This window comes from Sinocyclocheilus rhinocerous, unplaced genomic scaffold, assembly GCF_001515625.1.
Source record: "Sinocyclocheilus rhinocerous isolate Xijiao unplaced genomic scaffold, SAMN03320098_v1.1 scaffold2050, whole genome shotgun sequence".
NCBI classification, from domain to species: domain Eukaryota; kingdom Metazoa; phylum Chordata; class Actinopteri; order Cypriniformes; family Cyprinidae; genus Sinocyclocheilus; species Sinocyclocheilus rhinocerous.
In genome coordinates this window covers 230776-238358 of record NW_015661574.1, presented here as the reverse complement: position 1 = coordinate 238358, position 7583 = coordinate 230776, and positions in this window count along the sequence as shown.

Sequence of the window (7583 nt, the reverse complement as noted above, 5' to 3'; positions counted from 1 at the left end):
GGTTTGAGTTGGTCTATGGCGCAGTCTATTTTCAGTTCCTCAAAATAGCAACGTGCCAACATTGCGCCTGAACACACCTCTTTTTTAGACCAGCACGCCCAAAATTTCACAAAAATTAAAGGATTACAATGTGAAAGATTATTATTGTGTAGGATACATAAATATAAAAATGCCGACATGTCATAATGGATAGTCATTGCATGTATCAGAATTAGGTTACCTATTTGCTCGCGCACGAGCAGCTCCGTTTCATCTCTGGAGACGCATTCTGTCTTTGCGCTTGCAAATTCCGCCGTGTAAATAGCAAATCCGCCATGGCACGAGTGCAACTGGCTCTTAAAGGGAATGGGAGACTCTGATTGGTTTATTGCACGTTATGCCCAAAACACACCCATTACTCATTAAGAGAATAGGGACAACCCTTTTAGACCATGCGCCGGTCGCGCAGACCATTTTTCCTGTCGTTAAACTAGCAAAAGTGGATTTGGACACGCCCTAAAGTGCACCTGCGTCGTGCGCTTTAGACCATGCGCTTAGATCGTTAAAATAGGGCCCAATATGTTAATCAGACATTTTGGGGAGACACAATAAGTCAATAGGGAAAGAAATTATAGCTCAATATTCCTAAGAAATATGACATATTCTTATGGAAAGTTATTACTCCCGTTATTACGATTCTTTTTTCCTTATGTTTCCCCCAAGAACGCATTAATATGCAAATTAGATGTAGATACATTGTATAGAATGGGAATACCAATTTATGGACATTTTACGCACATTTTGCATAAAGTAAAATAGTATATCAAATCATTCTGTTTTCTTTCATAACAAAGTTGAGAATCATCTTTGTACAAAGTTTGGTTAAAAATAAAAACATAAAAACTGATTCGTAAATAAAAAAAATAAAACATTGTTTTTGCCTATACATGCCTTTTCATGTCTATTTTTTTAATAACTTAACCCTGGCGTCCTCTACAAAGGACATAGAATAAAATATGAATAAGATATATTTTTTCAAAAACATTTTTTCCCCATTTGTTTGTTATGCTCCAACCAATGCAATGGCGCTTCACACGATCGCAGTTGATGTTTCTATTGTCGACTGTAGTATTATCTTGAAACAGTTTAACATTAATATTTCTCTTATATGTTCGTCATGCTGCTTGGCCGATTTTGTGCAACAAACAAATTTTTTTTTCTTAGCTAAAGCATTAAGATAATATACCAGTAAAATCCTATTTATTTATTTGGTGAGTAGCTGTGTAAGTAACTGGTTTATTTCAAATGTCTCCATCTCCACTTTGTTGTCACACACCCATCATCTCAGTGAATTGCAGGCAATTACTGTAAAAAGTCCTTCATACAGTATGTAAGCTGAATTTTAAAGGGGACATAACACACACATTCTGCCAATCTCATGTTAATCTTGAGTACCTATAGAGTAGTATTGCATTCATATCTCCTAAGAGTCTTTAGTTTTATCAGATTTATAAAAGACAGATATAGCTGTACCGCTTCTGGATCCTGGAGGCGTGCCGTGGGCGGAGCTAAAGAGTCTCGAGCAAGCGCAGCTTTGCTTAGCGCTTGTCTGCAAGCTGTGACCATCGACATAAAACAGGAACAAAAACTTTATTGACCTAAATTTTTTTGAATTTGTTTATAAAACGAAATGCCGAGAACAAACACACTTGCACAACGCATTGCTGCCCCGGAGAAACAAACTGCATCCACTGTTCCCTTAACGCTGGGTTCTTTGGGAAGCTGAACAAGGTTATCTTTTCCTCACAACCAAAAAAACACTTCTTTGGTGACATTGTTGATTTTGTGCTAAACACAAAATGACAAATCCTTCTCGAGCAAGTCCTGCACAGCGCTGCCGACAACTTCTGTAACCTGAATGAAGTAAGTTGATGGGCTGCTTTTGCCCTCGCTCTAGTTGATGAGTGCCCGCTCTCTTCCGGGAGAAGTGCCCATACAAGGAATTCCGCCCTTTATGACGTCATATAGGGACATACTCGAAAAAAAACTTTCCAAAACTACGAACCCTGAAGGAGTGTATTTGGCACAGAAATAATACGTCTTACTGTGTTTTTTTTTATTTAAAATTTTTTTTTTACTTTGGCAGTTTAGCATGAGAATCCAACTCTTTAACAGCATAAATAAGTCAAAATGCATGAAAGAGCATAAAACATCCCTTTTTGTCAGACTCTGTTTCTGCCTTGTTGTGTTTTGTTCCCCACGTGCTCCATGTTATGTGTATGCCCTTATTTGGTTTTCCTGTTCCTGTTCCCTGATTAGGTTAATTTGTCCCAGGTGTTTCCTATGTTTATTATGTCATTATTTCCAGGTGTTCCCCATTTAGTTCAGAGTACTTAAGCCCTGTGTTTTTCGTTGTTTGGTCGTCCAGTATTGAATGTCTGTATGTGTCTACAACTCCTGCTACGTGTGTCTTCCTGGTTCCCTAGATGTCATTAAAATCTAGTTTTTGATGGTCTCCTCGCTCCCTCACAGTAGCAACGTGACAGAATATCTCGTTTCTTTTTTTTAAGTGTTTTCTTTTGATTTTTCTAATGGATCCCCTGGAGCAGTTATGTTCTATTTATCAAGACGGTTGTCCCCTGGAAGAGTACATCAAGGAATTCCTCTGCTTCTGGGGTGGTTTGGATGAGGGGATTTCTCAACGGATGCCACTGGCTACATAGATTACATCAACCTGGCTTGGTTTGTCAGCAGATCCCGTCTCCTCGCCGCCAGCCCAGAGGCATCACCCATTCATTCCATCCATCCAAAGTCAAGCCCGCCGGCCGCGCCATTTACCCTTAGCCAAAGAAGGCAAGGCAAGTTTTTGTATAGCACATTTCATACACAATGGTAATTCAAAGTGCTTCACATAAAAGAAGAAAAAAAAAAAAAAATAAAAGCCCCAGAGCTCGCTCCAGTGTCGGCTCCAGCCCCAGAGCTCGCTCCAGTGTCGGCTCCAGCCCCAGAGCTCGCTCCAGTGTCGGCTCCAGCCCCAGAGCTCGCTCCAGTGTCGGCTCCAGCCCCAGAGCTCGCTCCAATGTCGGCTCCAGCCCCCGAGTCTAGCCCAGAGAGGGCTCCAGTCCCCATGTCTAGCCCAAAGAAGGTTCCAGTTCCCCTGTCCAACCCAAGGAGGACCTCTAAAAACGATATTCTCCCAAAGGATTTTTTTGTGGGGGAGGGGGTAGTAGGGGTCCGTCCGTGGAGGCCGAGCCGAGGCCGGGCTCCCCGAGCTCCCTGTTCCGCCATGGCTTCCAGAGCTCCCTGCTCCGCGAGCTCCCTGTGCCACCATGGCACCCTGGACTGCCTGATCTGCCCTGGAGGTATTCCCCGTGTCCCAGTCCTGCACCAGCCTCCAGGACGCCCACCCCCACTCCCTCCCTGGTGGAATTGTTACGGCGTGGGACGCGGAAGGGAGTAATGTCAGACTCTGTTTCTGTGTTGTGTTTTGTTCCCCACGTGCTCCATGTTATGTTTATGCCCTTATTTGGTCTTGTTTCTGTTCCCTGATTAGGTTAATTTGTCCCAGGTGTTTCCTATGTTTTACGTCATTATTTCCAGGTGTTCCCCATTTAGTTCAGAGTACTTAAGCCCTGTGTATTTCATTGTTTGGTCGTCCGGTATTGAATGTCTGAAATGCTCCATACTGATTTGTGACTGTCTGGCTGTTTGCAAGTCTTTCAGAAAACCTTTTAGGAAGGCCATTCTGTTTTGAATCAATTTGAATGCAAATGGCTCATGCTGCTTTAATGTGCAGGATATAATTATAAAGACATTTGTTTTACAGTTTCATTACAAAGGGTCCCATGTCACACCCTGCTCTTTCTTTCTGTCTTTGCCTCTTTCGAACTGTTCAACTTGCTCATGATTTTATTACAGAGTGTGTGTAGAGCAAATACAGCAGTCTCTGCAAAAATAGACACACGCAATTTGTCTCTCTTCCTTGCTCTCAGACATCAGAAAATGCATAACGGTTATGGATAAACTGAGTTTCCGGATCATTATGTCATCTCTGTCAGACACCCATAGATGCATTAGACAGACAGACTGCATTAGACCAAGTGCATTAAACCTAAAGGTCGGCTGCCATGTGGGAGTGTGTGTGAGCGCTAATCATATGCAGGCTTTTAACACACTCTTCCAGTTCACTTTTAGTCTTCACCACAGAGAAGCTCAATACCAACTGCATTACTGTAAGACATTACAGTAAGACCTGCACTATCATGACAGAGCCTAGATAAGACTCCAGAGCCAGTGTGCTGCAAGATATTTTTACACACTGTTTTGTTAAGTTGATTATAGCTGTCTTTAAAGGGATAGTTCAGCCAAAAATGAACATTCTATCATCATGTACTCATACTCGCGTTGTTCCAAACCTGGATTACTTTCTCTCCTCTGTGGAACACAATATTTTGTTGGATAGTGGGGGGCCTTCGAGTCAAAAAGTTTGAGAACCACAGTGTATGTGTGTGGTTGCCTTTTTTTTTTCTTTTTTTTTTCTCATTGTATAACCACACAAGGTCTGTGATTTAATTGTATTCTCAGATGAAATACTCACAAACACACACAAAAGCACAGCTGAGGTTGCGTACCAATTGGAGCACAAATTTTAAAAAGATTATAAAGACCAGTAAGAATGGATAAATTCATATTTTGTTTGTTTAATCTGTTTTGCCTCAAATGATGAGGTCATAGCAGAAGAACACGTTGCATTTTATAGACTGCTTTATCAGCAAACTGCGGCTGTTGAAGCCTCTTGCACCTGAGAATGCCCTGTAGACGCTTTGTGTGTTGCTGTGGGCTAATCGTGACTGGTGTTTATACCATTTTGAAATGCTAATGTACTGAAAGTTATGCAAATGCCTTTTATTTGGGGAAAAATGTCCTTCACGTACAGCCTTTTTGTAAAAACAAGTTCATATTAAGCCAGGAATTGTGCTGGAGTCTGCTTTTATTAAGTGTATATTTAATCCATTTCTGTGAAACTGTAGTCCCAGTGTCATTTGCTTTTGACAGGTGCCTTGTGTGCTTTGCAGTTGCAAGAAGAACCTGCACTGGTTTTATGAGGGAACATTGTGTCCTCCTATTGGTGTAGGTCACCACTTACAAGAAACCTGATCTCAGAGGGTGTGGTCGCATCAAACGGATTCACATCTGTCCGAACTATCGCATGAGGAGATCAAATATCATCTCTGCTGTGACCATAGTTTGACCCTGAATTCCAAATATGGCTGCTAAAGATTAAGGCGTCAGCTGCTGAGAACACATACAACCAAGTTTGGGGTGAAGGGAGCACCGTAAGTGATCTGATGACATGTATGCAGCGTCAGTCAAGACTTGGCAGTAATCTAATTTTGTTTTTGAATGGGACTTGGGACTCCAGGAGGTCTACCCTCTGCCACTGTATATCTACTTCACTAAACCCCAAAAAACATCCTTTTGCTGTTTGTTAATGGCCATTTAGATTTTTCATAATTTTTTTAAAGTAAAGATGATGTACGTATTAGAAAGTATAATTCAAACAAAGTTAGGAAAACAGTTTATAGGTTATGAGGTAAACAGTGACTGGCTATTGATTTGCTGTCTTTAAAGGGATAGTTCAGCCAAAAATGAACATTCTATCATCATGTACTCATACTCGCGTTGTTCCAAACCTGGATTACTTTCTCTCCTCTGTGGAACACAATATTTTGTTGGATAGTGGGGGGCCTTCGAGTCAAAAAGTTTGAGAACCACAGTGTATGTGTGTGGTTGCCTTTTTTTTTCTCATTGTATAACCAAACAAGGTCTGTGATTTAATTGTATTCTCAGATGAAATACTCACAAACACACACAAAAGCACAGCTGAGGTTGCGTACCAATTGGAGCACAAATTTTAAAAAGATTATAAAGACCAGTAAGAATGGATAAATTCATATTTTGTTTGTTTAATCTGTTTACTTTGTTTTGCCTCAAATGATGAGGTCATAGCAGAAGAACACGTTGCATTTTATAGACTGCTTTATCAGCAAACTGCGGCTGTTGAAGCCTCTTGCACCTGAGAATGCCCTGTAGACGCTTTGTGTGTTGCTGTGGGCTAATCGTGACTGGTGTTTATACCATTTTGAAATGCTAATGTACTGAAAGTTATGCAAATGCCTTTTATTTGGGGAAAAATGTCCTTCACGTACAGCCTTTTTGTAAAAACAAGTTCATATTAAGCCAGGAATTGTGCTGGAGTATGCTTTTATTAAGTGTATATTTAATCCATTTCTGTGAAACTGTAGTCCCAGTGTCATTTGCTTTTGACAGGTGCCTTGTGTGCTTTGCAGTTGCAAGAAGAACCTGCACTGGTTTTATGAGGGAACATTGTGTCCTCCTATTGGTGTAGGTCACCACTTACAAGAAACCTGATCTCAGAGGGTGTGGTCGCATCAAACGGATTCACATCTGTCCGAACTATCGCATGAGGAGATCAAATATCATCTCTGCTGTGACCATAGTTTGACCCTGAATTCCAAATATGGCTGCTAAAGATTAAGGCGTCAGCTGCTGAGAACACATACAACCAAGTTTGGGGTGAAGGGAGCACCGTAAGTGATCTGATGACATGTATGCAGCGTCAGTCAAGACTTGGCAGTAATCTAATTTTGTTTTTGAATGGGACTTGGGACTCCAGGAGGTCTACCCTCTGCCACTGTATAACTTCACCTCCACGCAGGATCACTGGCTCTCCCATCATGTAGCACCTGCTGACCACTGGAAGGAAACTTTAATGGCTGACAAGAATCTGCTGTATGAGCAGTAGCACACCTGGTCTACAGGCATTTAGGATTCTGCATAAGGGAAGCTAAAATGAAATGCCGAGGTTTCTAGAAAGTTAGCAGCAGAGATGTCATGCCCATTCATATTACTTGGTTTGTGTTATTTAACAAAACATACATTATTTTGTTCTTAATCTCAAACTTTAAATGAAACACAATACCACCTGACTAAATTGTAATAGATAAAAACGATAATATGTTTATTATTATTTATTTTTAAAATAATATTTATGTAATTTAGTTGTAGTACCGCTGATATTTGTATGAGTGCTGTAGTGGTTTTGTTGCCATGTTTTTTTGTGTTAGGAGAAAATTATATCCAAGAGGGGAGTTTTATCCCAGAGCCTTTATCCCCATTGTACCCTATTACAGAGAATATGTGAAGGCTTAGATATTAGAAACATTAGATATTATATAATTATTTTTTTTATTTTTAAGAACAAATGTAATTAATTGTAGAGAGACAATACTTTATACAGTTTAAATTTCTCCCCATCAAACCCAGAACAGACTGCCTTATGCCGAGTTCACACTGCACGATTTTAGCCCGATTTTTCACTCGCCGACAGGTTTTGCGAAATCGCCAACAAATGCCCGAAATCGGAGAGGCAAATCGGTGCTCGTTCACGCAGTGACAATCACGCAGTGTGAATTATCAAAGACGCGATCTGAGGGAATTGCCGACACGTCGCCGACGCCCACAAAATATTTGGCATGCCAAATATCTGGAGCTGTCGGCGATTCACAATCACGCTGTGTGCA